General features: G+C 48.9%; 1 protein-coding gene across 4 annotated transcripts in view; it reads left to right on the plus strand.

Moving 5' to 3' along the window:
• Nos1 (nitric oxide synthase 1) overlaps positions 1-26,896 on the plus strand; it is a 177,350-nt gene that overhangs the window by 55,859 nt on the left and 94,595 nt on the right. The window contains exon 1 of one of the 4 annotated variants that reach the window (XM_087198431.1): positions 7,442-7,614. The exons of 1 other annotated variant lie outside the window; for it this stretch is intronic. The gene's annotated coding sequence lies outside the window, so the exon portion shown is untranslated. Of the gene's footprint in view, positions 1-7,441; positions 7,615-7,854; positions 7,994-8,854; positions 8,999-26,896 lie in introns of those variants that run through there. 2 more of the 4 variants (XM_004843704.4, XM_087198432.1) reach the window with 2 other exon arrangements.

The raw sequence follows: 26,896 nt of genomic DNA on the forward strand, positions 1-26,896 counted from the left end.
AGAAGGATGTTTTCTTGTGCAGTAAAGAGGCCAGAAGGTTCAGGCCCCTCCCTGAGGGCCCTTGGCAGACATGGTCTCCTCAGGAGACCCCGAAATCTTCCACTTCCTGCCTAGCAGCACACCTAGGGCTCTTTTAGTGGCCCCTGTCCCTCTCTGTACACATCACCCGGGAGTGCTCTAAGCTGGGACAGTGTCTGCAGTTTGTTGGATGTGCCTCGATACAGCTCACACACAGGGCCCAAGGGATGGAAGGATGAGAGGAAGAAGGTTGAGCACTGTTAGAAACAGGGTAGGTTGGAAGCTTCACCCTACTTGCCAGCTAACCATGTGACCTGCCACAGCTTTATGGATGCTTGCAGAGGCATGAAATTCCTGGGTCAGAGACACAGGATCTTATGACTCACAGCAATAGTAGTAGCTAGGCTGTTGGCGTTTGTGCCTGTTCACCAAGCCCACGGGGCAACAGAAACAGGACTGGGTGATGTGGGCTGGATTACCGGAGAGGAACCCCAAACTTAGGGAAACTGAATCTTGTATAGCAGAAAACCCAGAAGATATCAATATCTTTGCTGGGGAATAAGCATGCCTGCCCTTTCTTCTGAGTGGATGCAGTATTTCTGTTCCCAGACTATTCTCTGTACCATCACCTTTGAAAAGATAGTCTAGAGAAAAGGTGATCAGTGCTCCTGCTGGCAAGACATGCAAAAACTCAAGGGACCCATGGTCAGATAGAGGTGGACAGACTGGTGGGCGGATGAACGGATGGATGGATGGATGGATTATGGGTGGATTGCTGGTTGGACAGATGGGCTAGTGGGTTGCCGGCTGAGTAGGTGGCCAAAGGGTAGGAGGGTTAAAAGTTGCAAGGCAATGCTTTTTAAACTGCATTTCTGAGAGCCCAAAGTGCAACGGGACACGCCCCTCCTTCACGATGTCTCACGGTCCCCATTTCACTTACTTTACTATTGGGTTCTATATACAGCTCCACTTGGAAATTTAAATCTGTAGAGTAATGACTCCCAAGCTTGAAGGTGTATCAGAATCACTGGAGGCTTCTTAAAACCCACATCACTGGGCTCTACCCCTGGGTTGCTGATCCAGCAGCCTGGGATAGGTCCCTAACATCTGCATCTGTAACGAGGTCCCAGTGCTGCTGGTCTGGGAGCTACACTCTGAGAACCACTGGCATAGAGAAACTCCTGATGTCTGCACACAGTTGAACTGAGTTACTGAGTGCCTAGAATGGGCTAGAAAACTGCCAGACATACTGGAGAACATCAAAATAGTTTCAGATCTGGCTCCTATCCCTCAAAAGAGAAACAAGGAACAAATTAACAAATACAATCATAGGAGGAATGACCACTGGTCGAACAGGTACTATGTGCCAAAGACTATCAAGGGTTTCACGTACATTATCTCATTAAAGCAGCACAATCCTATGAGGTAAACTATCATTATCCCCAGCTTTGGCAGATGAGAAAGCTGAAGATCAGAAAGAGTAGTTAACTTGCTTCAGGTCACACAGCTAGGAAGTAGCAGAGCTCAGAACTGACTCTTTGGCTATTAAATCACACCACATCCTTATGCCCTCCCCTGTTTCACACAATTAGAGAAGAGTATAGTTTCTTCGACAGTTTGCTCAAGTGTCTGTTTGAATAAATCAAATGTCAGAGCTTATGAAGCTAACAGAGCTCAGGGCTGTCAGGCTGGGAGAAAAAAGTGTATTCTCTCATTAAAGCTTTAAAATGCAGGGTGAGGTGGCAGGGTCTTTTTCCAGGGTTTCAGGCAGTGAGGACCGTAAAGTGTCATGAGCTTGTCTGACTTCCCCATTATGCTGAGTGCTCCAGGAGCCAGAATCCCATCTGGGGTCTCAGCTGCCCCAGCCCCTGGCACAGTGCCAGGCATGTGGCCCACCAGAAAGAGGATGAGTGAATGGTTGATGAATGAATAATGGACCAAGCAGAACTCCCAAACCAGGAGCACCCAATGAAAGCTAAGCTAAGGAGTCAGACACAAAGAAAGTGGCTTTGAACAGAAGGCAGATTTGGGGGCCCACAGCATTTACGCTAAGCCCCCCACCCACAGACAGTGCTGCAGAGCCCAAAGCAACCCTACAACAGAGAAGGAAGCTATGCTCTAATCCAACCCCCTTGATTTCACAGATGGGGAAACAGAGGCACGGAGAGGGAAGCAGTCTTGCCCAAAGTCACACAGCAGATGAAAGATAGATTAAGGTGAAAAAAAATCAAGTACCCTGGTCTGGAGCTTCTGAGATACCAAGTTGGAATTTTACCTGGGCCTCTCTGCACCATCTCCCCATCAACCTCCCCCAGGGGCTGGTCTCAGAATAATTCTTAGAAATCAGCTTCTGTCTGCTTCTCTGTCCCAGTAAACACCTTTGCAGGGAAAATAAATCCAAGCCCTAACAATGTGTATGATGGGAAGGGCTCTGAAAACAGGCAGGGCTGCTGTTGTTACTGAGAAGCCGAGCCACTGAACCCCAAGAGTCTGCAGGCTGAGGGTGAGGACCCAGACCGGCTTACTAGCAGCAGACTTGAGGCCAGAAGACCACCTGCCTCAGTTTCCCCTGGAGAGCTTGCTGAAAATACAGTCACCCCAAATCCCTGGAGGCGGCACCCAGAAACTGGTGTCCCCTTCACTGGGGATCCTCACGTACCTGCCACTGAATCACACTGCGACAAAGACCTCTCTTGTTACTCAAAAAGAACCGCTCCCTGGAAGTAAAACCCATTTCCTTGGTCAGGATTCTCATACTGGCAATCTTATCCCCCCCCCCCCACCCGGCAACAAGTCAGCCCAGCTTAGCGGGGATCCAGGCTCCATCCCAAAAGCTCAGCACTGTACAGACCCACCTGGCAGGTCTAGAGCCGGACCGCTAAGGTGAAGGTTTAGCGCCATCTGTCGGTCCTTTAGGGAACTCCCGAGCAGGCTGCGCAAATGTAAGACTTCTCAGGCAAGAAACTGCCTCATTTTTGATGGTGTGGTTCCGTTGGTCTTAAGTTTTACAAGGTCTCAGGCTCCTTTAAAAAGTTACCAGACATTAAGAAGCCTCTGCCGTTTAAAAAAGAACACTTGTGCTGGACTTCGCATCCAAACCAGGGTGTTGGCAGCCTAAGCTCATACAGCGCACTAGTGGCGCGGCAGCCCGGAGACTGATGTTTCCTCCTATACCTTTAAGCCTTAAAGGGCTCCTCCCTCATGCTTCCCTGCCAGAGCCCTGCTGCCCTCCGATGATTCTCTGCACCTTCGTGGGCGCAGCCTCCCGTGTGCAACGACAGGGTTGGAGACAGCTCTTCTTCCTTGCTCGAGCTGCAGAACCCATCGATGGGCATGCTGCTCCCTAATAAGTGTGTCTGAATGACTTCCCCCTTCCAGACACCAGGCAGGGGACAGAAGCTAAATTCTTGCCTAGAGTCAGAAGCTGGGGGGGGGGGGTTTCTTCAGGAAGACAGAGGATCTGATTCCCACAGAATCAGAGGGACAATCAGAGGGGAGTCCTGGGTCTCCAGCACCCTGTGAGCCTGTATTTCAGAACAACAAGGCAGACCCAGGGGGATTTCTTGGGGACAAAGGAGATGGTGGGGTATGGTGAGTGATGGAATAAGCAAAGCTGAGAGGATTCATAATGCACAGGGCTGGGTATACAGCTGGGGCCTAATAAAGGCACCAGACCAACCCCCCAGCTTAACACTCAGCTAATTCAAACAAACACTTGTTTGGTTTACAGTTGGAAACTAGGTTCTCACACTGGAGTGTGCTGCAGAATCACCCAGGAGGGGTTTTTCAAATAAATGTGGGCCCCACCCTAGGCATCTGTGTCATTAGGTCTGGGGCGAGACCTAGAACCAATTCTCTGGGATGCTGACCTACTTGTTCAGGAAACGTGCTTTGGGAACCACTGGCTCCCCATGACCAATGAGACATACCGTCTTTGGGGAGCTCTCCCCAGTTTAATATTGAATGCATAAATAGCCCAGCCAAGTTGAGGGCAGGGGCTTCTCCGAAGAGGGGGTGTTTACGCCAAGACCTGAAAGCAGGGTGGAGCCAGCCCAACGAACAGAAGAGGGCTGAAAGTTTCACTATCCACTTAGAATGGGCCAGGCCCCCACCCCTGTACATGGCTCATCTATCCCCCAGCTATGATGAACTAGGCAGAATTAACCCCATCTTACAGATGAGAAAGTCGAGGCTCAGAGAGGCAAAGGAATAACTCAAGAACTCAGAGCAGGAAACTAGCCCAGGCCTGTGTGCTCACAGGCCCCTGCCACTGCTGCCTGCACCTCTAAGCCCCTTCCTAGCCCCCCCCACACTCCTGTCCTGGGGTGGAGTTGCTTGGACACAGTTGCCGGCCTGGCTGGCCACACACTTAACTTGCCCTCGCCCGCCCGAGGCCTTCAAGTGCTTTCACTGCTGGGTGAATTCAGCAGATGCCTTTCGATTGTAGCCTATTAAATTAGCCCTTCTCTGCAGCCAAAAGAAGATAATTATGTTTTCATTAGCCCTGGATAATGTATTACCCCCTCTGTGGCAGCCACATTGGCCATGAACCTGCTCCATCCCCTCGAGTCCACCAGAGGGCCCTGCCGGTCCCCCGGTAGCCCTCCCCGGCAGGGCAGAGGGGACAGCTTGTTTACCTGGCCACCAGCAATGCAGGGATTGGGGTGCAGCCCAGAGAAAAGATCCAAGAGCAAGTCTCATCACAGTCACCATGTATAGAGTGTCTGCACTATGCGAATGCCAGAACAGGATGTGCCTCGGCTGTTTTAAACCTGCATGGGTCCCAGAGAAGGCTGGCATCTGGACATCTTCCCCAAACAGCAAGGGGTCCTGGAGGAATCAGTGAGCATAAATGTCCAGGGCAGCCTGGAAGGCAGCATGGCCAGGGAGCATTCAGGGGACTGTCAGTCCTGCTTCATGGCCAAAGTCCCTGGCCTTCTACCTCCAGTGCCTGGGACCTCTAACACTACCCAGTACTAGTGTGGAGGGTCCCCAAACACCAAGAGCCACTCCCCAAACCTCCTGATCCTCTGCAACCCCATCATAATGCTTCTGACATTGTTCTTCTCCCTCCTTCACAAGGCCAGGGTGGGGACAGAGCCCCACTTTGGGGTCCCAGGACCTAAGTTCTAGCTTCTGCTTTACCACCCATTAACTCGGTGACTGGAGCAAATTGCTTCGTGTCTAGAGCTTCTGTTTTTCCCCCTGTAAAATACGTATAAGGCAGGGAATCATCCATCTCTCTTGCCACTTTGGTGACAATTCAATGAACTATTGCTACAAAATGTTTTGGCTCAAAACTGGTGAAATGAAAAGTACTTGATACAAAATAGTCACTGTTCCGCTACTATAACTAGTATTGTTGCTAATTCCCCTTGATCCTACCGAGAGTAGCAGAGTGAGAAAGGATCTCTCTCTCTCTCTCTCGCTCTCTCTCTCTCTCTCTCTCTCTCTGCCAGTTTCTGTGTGTGTGCGTGCTGATTTCCATCTGATTCTCTGCCCACAGTCTCTGTATCTCTTTCTCTTTGGCACACACACATCTCCAAGGCCCTGTCTTCTCAGATCCTCATCTCAAGAACTACACAACCATTGCACCTGGACATGGACAGAATTGGAGCAATGGGGCTTCCCTCCCTCTCTCCTCAAATCCAGGCCACTCTGCCTTCTGCAGGCACAGCCAGCTTAGTGCTGACCCCACCATCTCGGCCCAGACCTTCCCTACTGACCCTCTTTCTTGTCAGTGGAAGAACAGCTGGAGTTTCTGGGTGGCAGTGGTCTGCCTGGAACCTCTTGTGCTCCAACCCTGATACAGGCAGGCGCAGCTCCGGCTCCGTTTGGAGCAGGTGAACTGCCACCCCAGTAGAGGAGCAGCTTCCCTTCCCCTGGCTTCCTGATTTCCCCAGTTGCCATGGTAATTGAGAGAGCAGTGTTCTGAGACCAACACCACTGAAACCCAGTGCTCAACTTTGCAGTGGTTCAGGCTGGGGAACATGTGTCCAGGATGGGAAGGAATCAAGCTCTGAGGACTCAGCTCTGGCCTTGCCTCCCTCGGATACCCATCCAGCCTTTTGTGTCACTGTCGTTAGTCCCAGCATCAGCCTTACCTTGGGTCGCTCTTTCTTGAGCACTTACTATACCCCAGGCTTCACTATGCCAAGAGCTCCACCTTCACCATCTCACTGTGTGCATCCTCACATCAACCCCAGGCCCATTTCACGCCCCCGAAGACTGCTCCGAGATCCTGGGTACATTCAGGAACTGGCAGAGCCCCGGAGCTGATGGAATTTTCTCAGGTCTTCCTCCCAGTGAGTAGAAGAAAGCACAGTTACACACACACACACACACACACAGGCATCGGCTTTTTCTTTATTCCTCCCTCCACCTCCTCATCCCTCACGCCCCTCTTCCTGCCCTCAAGTCACACCCCCTTCTCCCTCGCTTGATGTGCAAGACACTCTGAAAAGCATTTATTAGTGACAAAGAGGAGTAGTTTTCCTCTTTGCCTCTTCTTCTCCCCACAACTCAGAGCCTGGGAGGGCTTGCCTGCCTTGCCAAGCCAGAGCTGGGGCGGAGGAAAGATCAAGCCACTCGGAGCCAGGTGCCAAGTGTGTGTGTGTCTCTCTCTCTGCGTGCCTCTGCGCCTGTGAAGCCTGCTCTCTTTCCTGGAGTCCCTCCACCCCCTGCTTCCCCAAGAGTGTGTGAGCAACAGCGACAGTGAAATGCAAAATCCTGTGCAATCTGCCCAGGAACAGACAGCTTTCGAGACGGGTTTATATGGTTACCCATATGTTAGGGCCCCTAAGAAAGGAAGGGAAGCCGGGTTCTCTGCATCTGCCCCTCCCCCTGCCCAGCCCTCGGCCTCTGCCCACGTGCGTGCGGGCCTCTCCAGCCACAGGTGAACAAGGCCCCTTCCCCCTACCCTTCCCCAGATGCCTGGCCTGGGCTCTGCTCCCGAAAACACCAGAACTGGGCAACATTTCCACAACCCGCTGACGCTCTGTCTACCCACCTGAGAGCCAAGGCCAGAACCCAGGCTGCTCCCCCTACACGCACGCGCGCGCGCACACACACACACACACACACAGAGGGCTGGCGCTCTGCCCAGCATGGGACTGGGCATTCTGCTGTCCCACTAAGGAATGTCGTCCCAACACCGATGTGGACAGAAATAATCACCGCTGCCCCCCATGAGACTCTGTGGCCACAGCCAGCTGCCTCCTCGAAGTGGTTACTACATTGAGCCCCCTCCAGCCTCCCAGAAATTGTCATTGTGTGTGTGTGCGTGTTTCCTGATAGAAAAAAAAAATGGAAATTAGATTATATAAAAGATGTATGCTTTGGAGCCCAGAGCGGCTCTTTTAATGAGGGTTGCGACGTCTCCCTCCCCGCACCCATAAAGCAGCCGGGTGGGACGTCACCACTAATTCGTTTCAGCGACGATGGGATAAAGGAGGGACATTAAGAAATAAATCCCCCTCACGACCCTCGCTGAGCTCGCGGATCGGTCCCCACGTATTTACGCCACGATTCCAGCCGCCGGGCGTGGAGCGACTTAGCGCCACGGCTCCTCCGAGGGGCGGCGGCCGAGCTGACGGGGTGAGCCCGGGGCGCGCGCGGGGGAAGCCCGAAGCCCGCGTCCCGAACTTGGGCTCTCGGGGCGCTCGGAGGGAGGGCGGAGGGAGGGGACAGGGGAGGGCGGGGGCCGGGCGAGGGGGTGGGGAGCGATCTGAGAGGCACAAAGCGGAGAGGCGAGGGAGGGCGGCGCGCGGCTCCTACCCGGAGGTGAGCGGTGCGCCCGGCGCCCTCCAGCCGCGCGCGGCGGCCGAGCGACCCAGAGGCTTCGGAACCGCGAGCGCGGCGGCGGCGGCGGCGGCGGGCGCCCGGGAGGAGGAGGAGCGGCGGAGCAGGAGTAGGAGGCGGGCGGGCGGGTGCGCAGCGCGCAGCGCAGCCTCGGCACCGCCGGGCTCGGCCGCAGGTGAGTTTGGGGCCCCGCGTCCCGCGCCCTCCGTGTCCCCCTGGCGCGCTCTGTTCCCGCGCGAGCCCACCCCGGTGCGCGGGAGGCGCGGGCTCTGTCGCGCTTTCCAACTTGGCCCCGGTGGCCTCGTCCTCCTCCCAGCGGGCGGCCCCACGCCGGGTCCGGGTCCCCGGGGTCGACGCGCCCGCCGTGCTCCAACTTTGCGGGGACCCCAAGGGCTCCCCAGCCGCGCGCCCGGCTCCGCGCTGCGCCTGCGCTCATGGCGGACTGAGGACCCCGCGCTCTCCCCCGGCCGGCAGCCTGGGCTGCGGACACGGCCCCAGGTTCGCGGCCTCTGCTCGCGCTTAACTTTCGGCTTCTTCCCGCGGCCCGGCTCTGCGCCCGCCTCTCCCTCGGACCCGCGGTAATGGCGGCCTCTGGCACCGTCAGCCGCCCGCGAGGGGCCGATGGCCCGGACGGCTCTGCTCGCGGGGATCGCGGCTCCTGCCTGGCTTCTAACTTTGCCAGGAGCTGCCTTGCGCTCCCGCCGTCCTGCCGGGGCGGCCCGCACCTCTTACTTCTGCCCCGGAGGGATTGGGGTGTAGGAGCGCCGGCTCCCAGAACCCGGGAAAGTTGTGTCGCTCCCGCGAAGGAGGTTCCGGGGCTCCCGGCGCGTCCTCAGAGCGGGCGAGGGGCGCGCTCCGCCTTGGATCAGGCCCGGCGACGCACCGCGCGCTTTGGGTTTGTTTCCAGGTGGCCACGGCGGCTCGGAAAAGGGTCCCCGCGAACTCCAATTTCCGGAGCCCCTCGAGGGTCCTTGGGTCGGAGGGTCCAGAAAGGGCCCTTGGGACTGCGAAGGAGAGCGTGTGAGACCCTCCCGCCCATCCCCAGGGCACAGTGGCACCGGTATCGCAGCTCTCAGCGCCCCGGGCGACCGCGCAGTCTGGGGCGGAGGTGAGGCGCGCGCCAAGGAGGCAGCCTGGGTTCCAGCCGTAGAGATACCTTTTACTTTCCGTGGGACCCTAGGTAAGTCCCTTCGCCTCTCAAGTCTTAGATTTCTCCTGTATAGAGTGGAGGAAACAATACCCTTCTACTGGGAACACCGTAGGGACCGTTAAAACCCCGTAAGTGTAAATAAGCAGCTCAGGACAAGCGCTGGATATGCAGGAAATGGAGCTGAGGTTTTATTGTAACCCGCTGGGGTAGATCCGGGGACTCCCAGGTCTCAGGGTTCTAGTGGAATCAGAGTTGCCCCTGAGGATAAGAAAGGCCAAGCCCCCCTCCCGCTGACACTAGCGGTTCCCTGGCAGATGAGACCCGCTCTTCTCTCAGTGTCCTGCTCAAACCTGCTCTCAGCCTGGGGAGGACGCGCCAGCAGCCACCGAGGAAGTGGCGAAGGGGCGAGGGCTGGTCCAAAAGGCACCCTCGGGAGGGTGCTGTGCAGCCAGGCGAGTGTGCCCAGGGCATTTCGTGGAGCCCCTGAGAGCCCAGCACTCTGGGAGAGGGAAGAAAGGACCCGACGCCCCCCCCCCCACCTCTCCTCCAGAGGAATGTGGGGAAATAACGCCCTTCACCTTCTCTCACTGGGATCGGCAGCAGCGCCTCCGCATCCGGTACGGAAAACACTAGCACCCGGGAAATCAGTTTTCTACAACTGAATTTTTGGTTTTGGTAATTTTCTTTTTAAATTTCAACCTTGGATCTGTGCCCGAAGCAGGGGTGGGGTCAGACCCACTGTTTGCTCTCAGGTGTCTGAGCAGACAGGTCTGAGAAGACTTTGTAGGCCCAGGAAGGGAGGCACCCTGCCCTACCTTCACTGACCCAGCCCCTCTCTCCCAGCCCAGAATCCAGCATGCAGTCCCCTAAATGCCACACAGCTCTGTGCAGGTTCAGGGTGCTGGCTCATCTCAGAATCTCAGAATCTCTTAACCTCCCCAGTCTCCAAAGCAGCAATCTGAATCCCAGTTTGCAGAAAGGGAAACTGAGGCAGGGCACACCGAGTCACCTGCCCATAGTCACCTAGCTGATAAGCGGCACCACTGGAGACCTCAGCCCTGGTTTTGAGCTTCAGAACTTGGAGTATTTTGCATGCATAAGCAGTCTGACACTTGCCTCTGCTTTAGCACGCACAGCCTCATTTCCTGATATATGTCTTCAGCCTGAGGTACCCTGACTGGATCTCCAGAAATTGTGGGGGGTCTTCCCCCCAAAATCCCAGACCATGCAGGGAAAGAGCAAGCAGCATAGCAGAAAGACCTGTTGAAGACTTGTGTTTGAGACCAAATTTAGTGTGCTCCATGGCAAATGAACCTCCCTGAACCTCCCATTTAACCTCCCTGAGCTTCAGTCCCATTATCTGTAAAATAACTCACGAGTGAAAATTTTGTGATGACATCTGTAAAAGGAGTTCTGGAAACAGTAGCTCTAAGCCAAGACTGGTGATTGTCAGGAAGAAAAGGAACCCCAGTGGAAAGCCTCCAATACTGTGAACTCGGCCTCCCTACCAGCCTCTTCGTTTTCCCCAAATGGCCAAAGTCAGCCCCAAAGGCTGTGCCTTCCATGGGGAACGACAGCTGGGAAAGGCTGAGGCACTGGGAGTGGAGGGGTGGGTGGATGCTGCGTGGGGGGGGGGGGTCCTCCCTGCTGCACCACGGCACTGTCCGAGGTACCACACAGACAGCTGTTCAAAAACACCCCAGTGGTGGGGTGCTGATTTCCCAGAATACCGAAGCCTTGGGGATCCGTTCACCTGGGTTTTCAGAGCATGAGCAAATTTGGTTGTGCTGCCTTCTCGGATGTGTGGTTTGGGGTGTCATTGGACCCCACTCGGCGTCTTGCCTGTCACTCAGGTTCCATGGGTCTGTACAGGGCTGGCTGAGTCTCAGAATGTGACCCACAGGCAAGTTTGCTCTCATTAGTACTGGACCTCTTTCTGCTAGAAACTGGAGTGTGCAGAAGTTGAATTTGGCATTTCAGGGCCAATTATCATCTGGGCTGTTTGCACGAAGGGGCAGGCTCTGCATCACTGACTGGTGTGTGGTTGTGTGGTTAGCAACCCCGACATTGTGAAGGCTGTAGATGTGACCGTTTCCCTCATCAAATGTGCAATAGCATTTGGGCATCATCCCATCTGGTAGATGGAAAGCATCAGCCCAAGCAGATCGTCAGCGTCAGAATCTGCCAAGGTGCTAAGTTAGGAACGGAGACACCGGACCCCATGCTCACTCTGCAAAATCAGCATCCCCAGGGAGAGACTCAGGGTATCTGTACTTTTAACAAGACTACTCCAGGCTATCTTAATGCCTTCAGTTCTTATCCATGACCCTCATCCTTCAAATAAGGAAACTGAGGCCCAACAAAGGCATATGAGTTGACAAAACTCACACAGCAAACGACAGGGGAAGCTGGAATAGATCCTCCATGTCTTGGCTCTTTTTGTCCAGGGCTCACTGATGATAGTTTCCTGTTTGCTTCAGAATAAAGAAGCTGCAGAGATTCAGGACTTAAAGGAAATTTTAATTCCATCTCTGATTGTCATTATAAGTTGGCAAATGACTGAATTGTCCCTCCCACTTTGACCTTGCTAGATTCAACCCTGCTTTTCCAGCTGTTGGGCATTAGCTCCACTGGTTAATCGTTCAGAGAGAAGCCTCCTTTTAAAAGTAACCTATGTGGTACAAACTTCAGAAATCAAGTAATTGCAGGAGCTAATAACCCCTGTTTAACTATCATTGATTTCACCAAAGCCCTTGGTCTCGGTCAGAGCTCATTTCTGCAGCCTGCAGCCTGCTCAGTCCTGTGTATGTCGTCCCTCACACTCCCATTCCTAAGGACGCAGAGTCTTGAGCAGCTCCCTGCCATGCTGGGAAATTGAGCCCATTTGAATCTATTCAACAAAAATGATGTATCAACAGAAAATGTCCCTAAGTCCCCAGTATGACCACGGGTAACAGGGTACAGTGGGCGTGGGTCTTGGCATAATTGTATTTAGAAACGATAAGCCCCAGAAGGGCAAAGATATCATGGGTGGTTCTGCAGCAGGCATCAGCACATCTGTCACATGGGGCAGGGTGAGCATTAACTGGCAAGTCCAGGCCCAGGCCCCAAAGGCAGGGGCCCGGGTCAGCATGGTATGAGCCCCACTGCAGTGAAGCTGCAGTCTGACTAAGTAGGAGTGCTGAAGAAGCCCTGTGGTAGGCATGCAGTTTCTGGGGGAGAGGAAGAGGTGGCATGCTGCTGTTGGCCCCAAGAGGTGTGGCTGTGGGATTCGGGGGGTGGCATTGGAACCTGTGGCCTGATTCATGCCTCTCTCTCAGCAATGGGGACCCCAGGGCCACATTGAGCCCATGGTAGCCAGGGTGAAAGCGTGGTTGAAGTATTGAGAGCATCACCTTAAAATCAAAAGAGGTTGTCATCCTGGGGAGCATCCAAGTATGGGCTTGGGCACCCATGGTCTCCGTGAGTCTGAGGGGGAGTTATCTCGCTGACCCTTCGGCGTATCATCCAGGCTATGGAGACTGTATCTACTGCACGGGACTCAGGAGGATCACCGGGATAGTCTGTCGGTGAATCTGGCAGAGGGACAGCACCAGGCCCATTCAGTGATCCTAACAAAGAAGAGCAATGCAAAAAGAGCCCTTTAATTGACCAGTTGGTGTGAACCAAGCCCCTTCCTCAGCCTCCCTTCTCTCATCTGGGAAATAGGGGAGGGTTGCGATTCAAGGGCATCTCTATTCAGAGGCCTGCAGGGATGTTCTGTTAGGTTAGCACAGGGTTTGTTTTTTATTGGTTTGGATTTCTTCAGAGGCAAGTGGGAGAAGGGTTTGGGTGTTGTTTGTTTCATTTTGGCTTGGTTTGTTGTTTTGTTTTGTTTTGTCTTTGTTTTGTTTTTCGCCTGTAGGTCACCTCTGCATCATTAACTATTGTTTGTGTTACCTGCCTGGCCCTGGGAGGCATTTTAGTTACAACTCGCAGGTTTTCAAAAACCTTTCCAGCTTCGATATTCTATCCCTCACCTGAGGCAAACAGATGCCCAATCGCAGTGCATCTGAAAATGAGAAGGAAGGTGGCCCCATTCAGATGGAATCACAGAAGGTCTTTTCAAGCAATGAGGCTCTACTTCCAGCCCAGGAAATGTGCCCTTTTCCCCACCTCTTATCTGTGTGTCGTGTTCCTTACTATAACATTATCCCCTTCTCATTTGTGGATCTCTGGCAACAGTGGACCTGTAGTATTGGCCACCCACGAGGCTTCAGCAGTTTGGGACTAACAAGCACCTAAAAGAAATTTCCCAGGTTTTCAGAGGTGCCCCGGAGGCGTCTCAGCTTCTGCCAGGAACATTTGGCCAACATTGCCCAGGATTGAATAAAACTCAGGGATCGCTTCTTTATTCACAACCTGACAACTAAATTGCTACCATGGGAATTAAAAAGGTGGGCCTTCTGGAACCTATTAAGGGAATCTTGTGAATTCCAAAAGCTTTTCAACTTCAGGTTGTACCAATGAGCAGCCATCATTTCTCAGCTAGATTTTGATCTCTTGTCATAAACAAGAGTCAGATCAGCTACTTCTTTATTTAAGGAACAAGCCCTGAGCTCCCTGCTTTGGACCAGATCCCAAAGAGGCTGCAGCACAAAGAAGGGGAAGACAATCCCTACCTTCTAGTAGCTCACAGTGGCAGTGAAAAAGGTATCAACTTGCCAGTAACTAGAATGAGGGAGGCACATGATGTGGGCAGTCCATCCTATTGAGTCATTAGAACAGCCATCTGGCTCACCTGGGACTGTGTTTCATCCCAGGAATTGTAAGCATAAAAACGGAACCTATGAGGATCGATCAGAATAGTACTCAATAGAAGCTGACACAATGTAGGCATATATTTTCTTCTGATTTCTGAAGGTGTAGCTGAGCTCTGAAATTTTCAATAAGGAAAATGAAGACCAATTATGTTCACCTACGAGTATCTAGGTAATGAATGGACTTGGTTATTGTAACAGATGTTATTCAGGTAATAACATTGAGATATTTGTTTCTTAAGCCTTAGCTGGAGTTAGGGATGTTGGTGCACACCTGTAGTCCTAGCACCTGGAAGGCTGAGGCAGGAGGATGGTAAGTTTGAGGTCAGCTTGGGCAACTTAGTGAGACCCTGTCTCAAAATAAAAATAAAAAAGGCTAGGGATGTAACTCAGTGCTAGAGCACTTACTTGCCTAGCTTGTGAGAGGCCCTGGTTCCTTCCGCCACACAGGGAAAAGAAAGTCTTAGCTGGAAATGCTTCCACTTGTCATTTCTTCCCTAATACTATATAGTCGTGGAGATGAGATCCTTTTATTTCTTACAAGGTATAGTAGGAATTAATGGGATGCAGTGAGTTTCTTTAGTGGAGATTTTTATTAGTTTTGGTTCTCTTTTTAACAAACATCCAAAACTCCTGTGTAGAGAAATGTTTCTCTTCTAGCTACCTTCAATTCCCTGCACTTCTTGGGGTGCATACCTCGAGACTTACTTTTGGAAAGTCTATTTCTTTCTGAATCCTCTTAGGAGAGTGTTATTGTGTTGGCTTTTGGGAGTGCATTTGAATTTCAGAAACAGCAAGGGATCATTGGGAGCCACGTTGTTCCATTAAAACAGGTGATGACATGAGATGAAATGTGGAGATTTCGTGTTTAAATACAGTTTGGTGTAGGGAGACTGAATTTCTCATCTGATTCAAAACTGCTCAGAGTCAAGCATCATACACTGTCATGAGTCCTGGATGACAGGAACCAGGCAAAAATGAAGGCAAAAATCTTCCTGCTCCAGACCCCCTGACTGCCTGTCGCTAGGAGGCAAGCTGCTCCTCTCTCAAGCATTGGAGATTTGGTTTCCTACTTAGACTGTCATTGTCATTGAGATTTTATAAGTATAGTTAATTTTCTAAAGTGTGATAATGGTATTATGGTTTTTTGGGAATATAGTCTTTGTTCCTAGGATACCTATGCCTAAGAATTTTGGGCTAAAGTGTCATGATGTCCGCAATTTATTTTAAAGTGGTTCATTGTAAAGACAGACAATCTAACAGATGGACATACAGATAGACGACAGATGAATATATAAATAGATGACAGATACATGAATAGATAGATAAATGATGCATGGGCAAATATGTAAATGTTAATAATTGTTGAATCTACTTGAACATTTAAGGATGTTTTTGTACAGTGCTTTTATATTTTCTGTGTTTAAATAAAAATATTTTTAATAAAAAGTTGGAGGCAGGAGTAGTTTTAGTTAGATTTTCCTCTGGATTAAATTTTCCCAAGTTTCTTAGGAGAATAATATTCAGCCTTCCCTACCCCATACACACATGCACACACACTTGTGAGCTCTCCCCCAACCCCTTTCCTGGAAGAAACAATCCTGTAGTTTAGCAGAATGTCATTGTTTTCCATGCCAATCTTTCTTTACATTTTTCCTCAGCATTTTAATTAGGGCTATGAGTCACTGTGCTTTATGAAGACTGGTGACAATGTCATTTACGGTTGTTTAGCATCCCCATCCAGCCCTGGTTGGCCGTGCACATCACATCAGGGGCACTCAGCAGGGAGCAGGTGACAGTTCCACTGTCAGCAGTAGAGCAGGCTTGGGGCCTCTTGAGGAATTGAGGCAGGAAAGTGAAGTTCCTCCTAGAAATTGCCTCCCAAGCTGCCCTCTCTCTTCCTGGCTGCTGCTGTAGCTGTTGTAGCCAGCCAATGCCAGCAGGAGAGATTTAGAATCCCATCCATGCTGGGTTCAAATCCAACCACTGCTATTTATTCACCCTGTAACCTAGAGTCAATGATTCATTCTCTTTCTAAACCTCACCCCCTCCAAGAAATGAGGATAATCCCTCTCCACTGGGTACTTAGGACCATTAAATACTCGGTGCACATTGGGTGCTCGTAGGTTTATCAGTAAAGACAAGGATGGTGACTTAGGATAATTTTGCTTAGACACACCACACCATTAACCATCAGAATTGTCTCTGGATTTTCTTATCCTCAGGCCCCAGGGGCAATGGAGGTAAAGATTTGTCAGTCCAGGCCCCGGCAGGAAACAGAAGTACTGCTGCTGGGATTTCCAAGATAAATGAAGAAACTCTTAATGGACACATTTTAAATCACCGCCAAGGGAGAGTGAAGTAGCCAAGGAAGAGGGGTGGAGCACAGTTGCCAGATCAGTGCTACTTTGGACCATGGAGTTGGGCCAAATTGAGGGGCCTGTCAAAAGCTGTGCTGGGAAGGAATGTGGACTCTGCTGGACCAAGACAGGAAGAGGCAGAGGAAGAAATACCCTGGCCTTCTCACCTCCCTTTCTCATTCACCTCATCTCACCTGCATCTGTACCTGCCCCCGGGGAAACCCAAGCAGAAGCCAGAGGCAAGGGTCCTATTGATGGCCCTGTGTGCTATGGGACCCAAGTGAGTTTGGTCAGGGTTGGAGAGAGCATCTGGGGAGGACAGAGAACAGCCAGCAAGGACAGGAAAAAGGAAGAAGTTATTGACAATCGGCCGTAAGGCCAACCACAGTTTATCAGCTCTGTGCCATAAGATGCTTTCCCGACCCAGGATGTCCTGAAAGTGCCTCTCATTTTCTGCAGGGACCTCAGGAAATCCTCACAAACAAATGGGGCATCTGCTTTCATTTGGAACACCAACCTAACACCCCCAGGGCCCTTGAGGAAATAGTGTAGGCATCACAAAATCAAATGATCTGTTTCAGGGCATTACGATCTAACCAGCAGAGCATAAGGTGGAGTCCTAGGGAATACAGGACCCAGTCTAGTGGGAAGGCAAAGTCTGTTGATGGCCCACTCAGTGTTCATCCCAAACACTGCCCCTCAGTGGTGGCAGGCTGTGCCACGCCAAGCAGGTGAGTGCATCTTACCAAAGCAGGAAGAGTTCTTGGACTTCAAAGCAATGCATCCTGGTGGTCGAGACCCAGAACCCTGAGATGTCATTGCAGACCTTTACAGAGAGCCATAGATTACACTGGCAGAACCTTCTGGTGGAAGCTGCCTGGTGCCATGCAGAGAACTCTGCAGCAGAAGCTGGGGGTCTACGTCTCTGCAACGATTGTGACACCACCCAACATCCTCACCCACTTGCCATGGCCAGCGCTGGGCTGCATAAGCACAGGTTAACAAAATATGTTTAATGCTGTGCTAATGGTACCCATTTTCTCGTTGCATTTTATTAAGGTAAAATTCACATAATGTAAAATTAACCACTTTAAAGTGACATTCGATGCGTTGACCCTTCTGTGCAGTCATCGCCTCTATCTAGTTCCAAGACATTTTTATGGCCCCAACAGGAAACTCTGAACCCACTAGTTGCAAACAGGTGTTCAAACAAAAATCTTGTATGCAGATGTTCACAGCAGCATTATTCACAGTAGCCGAAAGTAGTGGAAATGACCCAAATGACCATCCCTGGGTGAGCTGGTGAGCAAAATGTAGTCGAGCCATATAATGGAATATGATTCAGCCATAAAAAGGAGTAAAGCAGTTATCTACAGTACAATACAAATGAACCTTGAAGAGGTACTATCTAGCATAAGAAGACTGGCACAAGGCCCCCTATTGTAGGCTTCCGTTTATAGGAAATATCCAGAATAGGTAAACCACAGGGGGAGAAAGCAGATGGATGCTTGCCAAAAACTAAGTGGGGAGGGGCTGTTTTACCAATACCTGTTTTTAGAGATCTTTTATTTATTGCTGGCTATGGTGGCACATACCTGAAACAGCTTCTTAGGAGGCAGAGCCGGGAGGATTGCAAATTCAAGCCAATCTGGGCAACTTAGACCCTATTTCAAAATAAAATTTTAAAGGACTGGGAAGGAAGCTCATGGGAGAGTGCTTGCCTAGCATATACGAGACCCTGGGTTCATTCCCTAGTGCCACCAAAAGCAAAACAAAACAAAGAAACAAACAAAAAAACTTTCATTTGAAAGTAATTTTAGATTTATGAAAAAGCAACAAAAGGGTACAAGAAATTTCTTTGTACCCTGACCTAGTGCCCCCTCATGTTAATACCACACATAACTATAGTATACCAATCAGAACAGGAATTCAACAAGTATATAATATTAACTCAACGGCAGACCCCATTTGAACTGCACCCTTTTCCCCATGAATGTCTTTTTTCTGCTGCAGGAGCCTATCTGGTTCCCCATGTTGCTCTTAGTGCTTGTTTCTCCTGTGTCCCCTCAGGTGGATGATGGTGTGCCTCTCCTAGGCTTGACACTTCCGAAGCTTGCTGGTTGGTGATTTTGCACAGTGTCACTCTATTTGACTTTGTTTGGTGTTTTTGCATGAGGAGAGCAAGGCAGTACCCACCTTAAAAGTTCACTCATTAAACATCTGTTTTGATAGGTAATGGAAAAACGTCAGTAGCACCTTCCTACATACGTTTCTGTATATATATGTAAGGATGAGGCTCTAGTATGTAAGGTAAAAAGTGAGTCACTTTTAAGGAAAAATTAACTCCATAATGGCACAGGCAAGATGCAAGTGTGGCATGAAGACAGGGAAGAGGCGAGACCAGCTTCAGAAACACAACACCGGCTCACGTAACCCTCATCAGAGCTCTCATAGGTACTCGATTATCTTCTAGCCGTAGTAGATACTATTATTCACCATTTTCCACGCGAAGGCACAGAGCCACGGAGATACTAAACCCTTGTCCAGGGCCTCGGCCAGCAAATGGCAGAGTTAGGATGTGAACCCAGTGCCTGTGATCGTAACCGGGACATCTCCCGTCATCCTGTACCCACCCTCTGGGATGTCAGCTTAGAGATCTTTCCAGGGGCTATCTTTCTCTTTGTTCTGCAATTCTACTCAAGGGGAAATTTGCAGATCATGCTGAGTAGGGTGGACTGCGGTGGAGAGTCTCCTAGGTCCTCAGCAGGTGCACGTCACAAGAGGGTGTCAAGACCAAGCTAGGTCAGGTCCCTCCTGAGTTGGGTGACTAAGGAAAACATAGGGCACATGGAATTGTGTGTTGCCTCTGAGTGGAGGACGGAGGTTGGATTGTGTTCAGCAACTCAGCACTCCAAGATTGGCTTCGCATCAAAAGAAAAAACCTCAGCCAAGTGTGGTAGTGTGTGCCTGTAATCCCAGCACTCTGGGAGGCTAAGGCAGGAGGATTGCAAGTTTGAGTCCAGCCTAGGTTAGTAAGCAATGTATAGCAGGATCCTGTCTCCAAAAATAAAAGCCTAGGAATGTAGCTCAGTGCAAATTTCCTGGGTTCAGTCTCCATTTGGGGAGTGTGAAGAGAAAGTCATCCTTGTAGAAAGGGTTTTGGTGCACACCCCAAGATGACAGAAGCAGCAGCAGATGGGGACTTAAGGGGACTCTTGGGTGAAGCATTCCATGGATCTCAGCAGATTTTACCCTGGGCCAGGAGGTCAGCACAGAGCTCAGCCATGGGGCGCCAGCTGGCACAGAGCACATTAAACACCTGCATCCACCTGGGCACCTGTGGCAGGACCCCCATACCCAAGCACTTCTCGTCCCTTCACTGAACAGCTTCAAAAGCAGCCTTCCCTGTTTCCCTTTGAGGCTCCCTGTCCCTCAGGAGTCCTGTCCTCAGATACATGCGTACAGCGGCCCAGGGGAGCAGAGGGAGCTCTGCCCCTATCTATCCAGGTGCCTCCCCTCCAGCTGTTTGCTAATGCACAACCATAGACGGGACACATCTGCCACTGCTCCCAGAAAGCCAGAAATGTGTATGTTCTGTGAAACCTCCAGTCTTATGGTAACCAATGTCGGGGGGAGATCTTTGTTCAATAGTATTAGCCAAGTGAAACTCACCCGTAAGCCTGTTATTTTTAGCCTCTGGCCACAACCTTTTTGAAGCACGTCATATCCTAGATCTGAAACATTTTTGTGCAGCACAGGTTATAGATTGAGTTGGAATTGAAATTTCATTTGAAATTGCCATTTTTGTAGGTTGTAAGGCAGTGGAATGAAGACAATTTTGTACAGTCCAACCTAATATTATCACGCTCACTAGATCGAAGGATTCTGTTTGAAGCGTTGTGGATTGCACCAAAATATCACAGTTATTCAGAGGCAAAATGGACCGGTGTTTCTCAAAGTATCATGTACATGTGGATTACCTGATCATTTTTTTTAATGGGATTGAACCCAGGGCCTTTGCACTTAGCTAAATCCCCAGCCCTTATTTAATTTTTTATTGAGACAGCATCTTGCTGAGTCGCTAAGTTGCCTGCCCTGGGCTCGAACTTAACAGTCCTGCTGCCCCAGCCTCCCAGATCACCTAGAAATCTTAAAATGATGCAGAGTCTTGTGCATGGGGCTGGAAATTCTGCATTTCTGACATGCTTTCAGGGGATGCTAGCCCTTGGACCATACTTTGGGTAGCAAGGCACGAGAACATGTCCAAACTGCATGAAGGACTCTTCTTTTTCTGAATCCAAGTTTTGTAACCCAAATGTGTAGAGTCTTGCATTCGTAATGGGTTCTGTCATCTCCTCCCTGCAGCTGCTCAGCAGGAAGTGAAGTGATGTCAGCCTCTCCTTCCTGCATGGCCATCATAGGCTGAAAGGGCCATCTATATGTGACAAGGGCTTTCCATTTTCCATAGTCCCCACTGCTCCTCCTCACTTCCCACACAGCCCACTTCTTCAGAAGCTACAGACTAGGAGCGGCAGTACCTGATTTATTGAGCACCTACAATGTGCCAAGCCCTGTGCTGTGCACTGAGTACAATGGGAAATCCAAGAAATATGATTTCTGTCTTCAGGGAGCACCAACCTAACAGCTCAATAGCATGATGGGGTTTTTTGGATCAAAGTAATTACTCAATAAAACAGTAAAAACCAGGCATGGCGGTGCATGTCCACAATCCCAGCACTCCAGGAGGTGGAGGTAGAAGGATCACAAGTTCAAGCCCAGCCTGGGCAATTTAGCAAATTAGTGAGTCCTTGTCTCAAAATAAAAAGTTTCAAAAGGCTTGGGGTGAGGTTCAATGTGAAGACCTTGGGTTTAATCCCCAGTTCCACAAAAAGAGTATTTATCTTGACAATGAGTAGAATCTATTGTCCTTGCCCCTCCCAGTGCCTGTAGTGATTTCTTCAGGTGCTCCATTCTTGATGGTAGAGAGGCCAGGGAATATTTGGAGGTGGTTCGCCAGGGAGGAAAGTGAGACAGTACTTAACTGGTAGGACTTATTTTGAATCACTGAGAAACAACTAGGCAGGAAGACCATCTACTCAGAAGGGTGCAGCCCACATTCTGAGATTAACATTGCTGTCAAATATAGGACTCTGAGCAAATTTCCCAATTTCATGGGAAGGCAAGGAAAATGAGCATGAAAGCTGAGCTGGAGGATCCTGAGTTTGATGTTAGCACTGACACTAAGAACCTCAGGCAAGGCTGTCCCCAACTATAATCCTCACGCTCCTCATGTGTGAACTGTAGCACTGATCCAGTGATTTCTGCTTTTATTCCTTACTGGGTCATGGAGTGCTTGGGAAAATTATATTAATGCTATGGACCTTTTTCCTGCATTGGTGCATGTATGCACACAATCACAAAAGTTGTATGCACAATTCCAGGATTCTCAGGGATTCCTGGACCCTACAGGAGATCCATAGACTTTGTATTATAAATATAGTAGAAAAGTTCTTGGAATACAGAATGCCTAGAGTCCCTTTCAATTTGCAGCTACTAAAATTATAGGTCACCAGCTGTAATCAGGCCAAATGAGTTAGAAAAAGAACAGTGGTATTTGGAAAGTGACAAAAGCGAAGACTTCGAGTTCAGGCAAACTTGGTTTGAATCCCTCTGCTGACACTAGCTGTATAAGGTTCCATGATTTCACTGATGTCTTTGAGCTTTGTTTTAATATCTAAAGAACAAGAATAATGACATCAACATCCTTCATAGAATTTTTTCAAAAATTAAATGAGATCATTCAATTGTCTACATACCAAAAGGTTCAAAATATTAGGTTGAACCATATATGAAATGTATCCATTTCATTTTCAAAGCTACTTATTTCACCTATTTTAACCTAATTAATAAATATTCAATATAAGATATTTCTGTGAATTGCTCATCATTTTTTCAGAAAATATTTATTGTATTCTTCCTAAGTGCTAAGAAGAGTTTAAATATTATTATGTTCCAATGAAAGCAAATCTGTAGTCCTTAGAGCCAAATGACCAGCAAATGTATACTAGGTCCATATCAGTGAACTGTTTTCCCTTCTGTTCTTGAACATTTTTCCCACATCCATGCTAACACAGGGCAATGGCAAAGCATCTTATCCAATCTGAGAGTCATGATCTTTTACTCAAACTTGACCCAATTACATTTATTGTTATTCTTAACACATCTGACATAGGTGGAGTTCTTTCTACCGTTATAGTTTGTATTTTCCATTTAATCTGTTCTCCCTTTGCTGAAATTCATTTGTAATTGATTTGGGCCTATATGGATGCTGTGATCTATTTACAGAGAATTTTCAAGTTAAGGGACTTGATCTTGTCACTGTTCCTTAAAACAGCCACTGTTGCCTCGTCCTCCTTCCCTGAGCCCTTCCCAGAGTACCTTTTGCTGTCCTCTGGACTGATCATCCCTAACCCAGGCAGCATCCAAGGATGCCAGGCATGAGGAAAGAAACCACCCACCTCTACATCCAGCGAGTTCTGTATCCTGACTCTTCCTCCACCACCCCCAGACTACCTGGTCTCCCATGGATGCCTTTATGGACACCCTGTGTTTTCCCTTCTCAAAATACTTGTCACTGGTGCCTCTCCCAGCACACCTCCTCCCTGGCTGTGAGCTGAAGAGCAGGGATGCTTTTTGTCTTGCCCACCCCTAGAGATGCAGTGCTGAGCTCCACACTGACTCTGGTGGGAGATATGTAGGAGTTCGTGAACAAGTGGATGACATGAATGCAAGAAAAGGAAGAGGGAAAGAGAAAAGAAGGATGGGGGTAAAAGAAATAAAGGAAAGTAAGATACACTGGGACCAAAAATTATGTGCCAGATATAATGTTGATTACTTGTAATCACAGCACTCTGGGAGGCTGAGGCAGGAGGATTGCAAGTTTAGATCCATCCTGGGCAATTTAGTGACTTAGCAATACCCTGAAATAAGTAAGTAACTATTTAAAAGGGCTAGTGATATAACTCAGTGCCGAGGTCCTGGTTCAATTCCCAGTACTGAAAAAGGATGGAGGGAGGAAGGGAAGGAGAGAGGAAGGGAGGAATGGAGGGAGGAAGGACATATGTGCCATCTCTTTTTATTGATTCTTAGGGAATGTTTCAGAGACACAGATAATATGTTTCCTTCCTATAGCAGTGAGGCCATCCTCTTGGCCATGCTGAGGTTTGTATACCTGGCCTGAAATGATTTGTATTTTCTTGACATGTAATGTAAGTGACTAAAAATCACAATAACAGTCTCATCTGCTTATGTGGTTTATCCCATTTAATGCACTCCCCTGCTTAATTATGTGATGTCTTGAATAGGTAGAAGCCATCATCATTTCCATTATACAATGTGAAATCTGAGGCTAGCAGGTGGTAGAGATGGATCATAAACCCTTGGTTTTCTGGCTCCAAATCCATGGCTTTGACGGTCACGCATTGATGAGGCATGCCCAGCAAGGCTGGGAGGCAGGGGGACATCTGGAGGTAATTTTTAGTGTGTGCCACTGGGGGCTCCATGGATGGAAAGAACTGAAGAACCTTAGCCTCAAACCCTGGAACTTCCTGTTAGTATGGTGGATAGAGTGGTCTACAGGCAGCTGGACTCGCTCCTGTAAATGAGGCTTGCAAAACAAGAGAAAAGGAGGCTCTGCCAGTTCCCAGATCTCTTCCAACATGAGAATGACAGCCCTGTGGCTCCTCCCAGTAATGGCTAGGCCAGTGACACCGCCCCCATACACACAAGCGCATGCGCGCGCACACACACACACACACACACACACACACACACACACACACACACACCCCAGTGGCGTTTCACCACTGCTTCTGGGGCCTGAGTGCTTCTGCCTATGTCTTGGGTTCCATGTTCCAGAACATCACCAGTCCTGCTCTAGCAGAATTCCAAGGAGGAGCTGGTGACAAGCGTCCACTCTGCTGGGAGCAGGACCAACTTACATGTCCATGCTGTCACCTGGTCCTTCAGCACAAAGTGCTTTAAGCAACGTGTGTCCGTCAGATAGGTAACCAAAGATACTCAACAGAGAAATAAATGCAACATAGTAAGAATTAGTAGTGGCGGTGGTAAAAGGATCCATTTATTAGACACTTACTATAGTCTATGTGCACTGTGAAAACTCAAAACTATTATGTCATTGAATCCTCAGAGATGCCTTGAATAAGCACTGCTTACATCTGTACTTTATAGAAGCAGAAACTGTGACTCAGAGAAGTTAAATAATTTGTTCACAGTCACAAAGCTAAGTCGAAAAGCTAAGGGTCTAGCTCCAAAGCCTTTGCTCTCTTTTAAGGTGACACCAAGAACATAGTAACAATAATAATCAAGTGAAAATTAAACACAAAATAATATACTAAAAAATAAAGCTTGTTTTGCACTCAACACCTAGCTCCCACCCCCTTCCTGAGAAATAACCACTGCTACTGATAAGCTTGGGTTATTTTTCCAAAAATATTTAGTGTATCTCCACACTAACAGGGATGAAATATAGATGAATATATAGAATGGCTATATAAATATACTTCTATATCAGTGTTGTCCACCTTGCTTTTTAAGCTCTTTTTATATCTAACCCCCACCGCTTATTTAATGCCTGCCCAGAATTCTATTGTGTGGATGTATATCTGGTTATTTAGTCACCCTCTACTGACAAGTCCTTAGATTTCCTCAGTCTCTCGATAACCCTGCAAGGAAGAGGGTGTGTGTGTGTGTGTGTGTGTGTGTTTAAAGATGTTCTCTACAGTTTATCTACAAGAGAAATTCCAAAATTTCAACTGTCAGGCCACAGATCTCTGTATTTAAAATTTGGGGTAGATATTGTCAAGCTGTCATGGAAAGAGGTTGTACCAAGCAGCAGTGTGAGAGAGTGCGGGTCTCCCAAACCCCCTGCAACAGGATATCCTGTCTAATTTTCAGCAATCATCAGTGCTTTTACTCCTAACTCCCGGCTGAGCCTAGTACTACCCCTGGGATGTGGGCATTAGGTCTGGGAAGTTCAGAGTCATCTTGAACAAACAGCAGCCATGACACTGGGGGAATTCCATGGCTGTGGGGATGTTCTGGGACCAGATGCTCACATCTTTGGGATCCCCAAAGCACCACATGCCCACTTACTCCCCTGTCTTGCAGGGGGTTGGCAGGTTCGCAGCTATGACTTCACTGGTGTGGGAGCAAGCACTCCAACTTGACTCCTGGGTGGTGATCTCATGGGGGGGAAAGACTGCAAATTAGCTGTTGAAGAGATGTAAGGAAGTTGATTGTTTTGGGTTGATTTTTTTAAGAGGAGCACAGTTGGGTTTACGCTTTCAGTCTTTTGTTTGTATGAGGAATGGCGTATTTTATTTTGCTTTTTTATAAGACTTGGAGAACTTGGAATTTGTTTTTAAATGAGATTGGAGGGAGATGGGAAATAGGGCTGGAACTCCATGAGCGATACTGTAGGTGTACAAACTGAGAACAGCCAAGAGTTCACACACAGGCTGGGTTTTGTTTTCTTTAATATTGTTCATTTGAAAGGTAATGCACGTGTGATTAAAAAAATAATTTGCATGATATTTAAGTAGAAAAAAGAGCATTCAATGCCAAGTAAGTCTCCCTCCTACTTCTGACTTCCAGTATACCTTGTAAGATACAGCCATTAGTATCTGTTCCTTTCAGAATAATTGCTGCCTTTATGGGTATAGAATTTACTCATTTGCACCTTTTTTTTTTCACCTAATGGCATATCACGGAGCTGATTTTTTTTATTTGAGAATAGAGATCCTCATTCTTTTAAATGGCTCATTCCCAGTTCACGTAGGTTAGATTTGAACTGACACTTAGAAGGCAGGAATTGAGCTGCTGGGTAATTAGTCTGGGCCACATCCTACTATGGCCTCACCTCACATGGTTCTAGGTGAGTTTTCTCTCTTCTCATCCTATTTTCACCACTCCTCAATGGCCAGCCTCAAAAGTGACAAGATGTTTACAAACCTCCTTTGTCACTTTTCTGTTTTCCTTAGAAGATAATATTTTAGGAAGCATCTTCTGCCGGGCTAAGTGACCGCTAGATTCCAAGGGGGACTGGAAGGAAAGTAGAATACAAAGAGAACGGTAGAATACAGACTGTAGTACAGTAGTCATGGCTTAGACCCACACTGCCCAATGCCCATAGATCAAGAACCATGAGCTCTTGGTCCACTTTAGAGTTAGAGGTGAGGGTTGGGGATATAGCTCAGTGGTAGACCACTTACCTAGCATGTGCAAGGCTCTGGGTTCTATTCCCTACACTGCAAAGAAAATTTGTTTTCATAGTAATTTTGTTTGGCCCAATATATCCATAAGGCTCATCTCCACATGTAGTCCATATTTTAAAGTTATTAAGATGTTTCATGTTCTTTTTCTCATTCTGGTCTTTGACACTCAAGCTGTGCTTTGCTCTTCCAGTGCCTCTCAACCTCAGCTGAGGTGGCCCAGCCACAGGCAAGGTCCCTAGTGGCCATCTATGGCAAGTGGCCGCCATATTGGACCCCACATCTCTGGACCATCCAACCTCAGGTGGTCCGTACTTCAATTTTCCAGGCCTCTGTTTCTCTTTTTTGAATGAGGGAGGCAGACTGGAGAACTCAAAGACTCCTTCCTCTTCATCCTAGTCTTTATCTGATTTTAACTGATAGGAATGGGAAGCCATAACAAACCAGGACAAACCGGTATCCTGAGAGCAGCATAAT

This window comes from Heterocephalus glaber, unplaced genomic scaffold, assembly GCF_053883595.1.
Source record: "Heterocephalus glaber isolate CG9 unplaced genomic scaffold, H.glaber_assembly_v1.0 deba00001687, whole genome shotgun sequence".
In the NCBI taxonomy this organism is placed as follows: Eukaryota; Metazoa; Chordata; class Mammalia; order Rodentia; family Bathyergidae; genus Heterocephalus; species Heterocephalus glaber.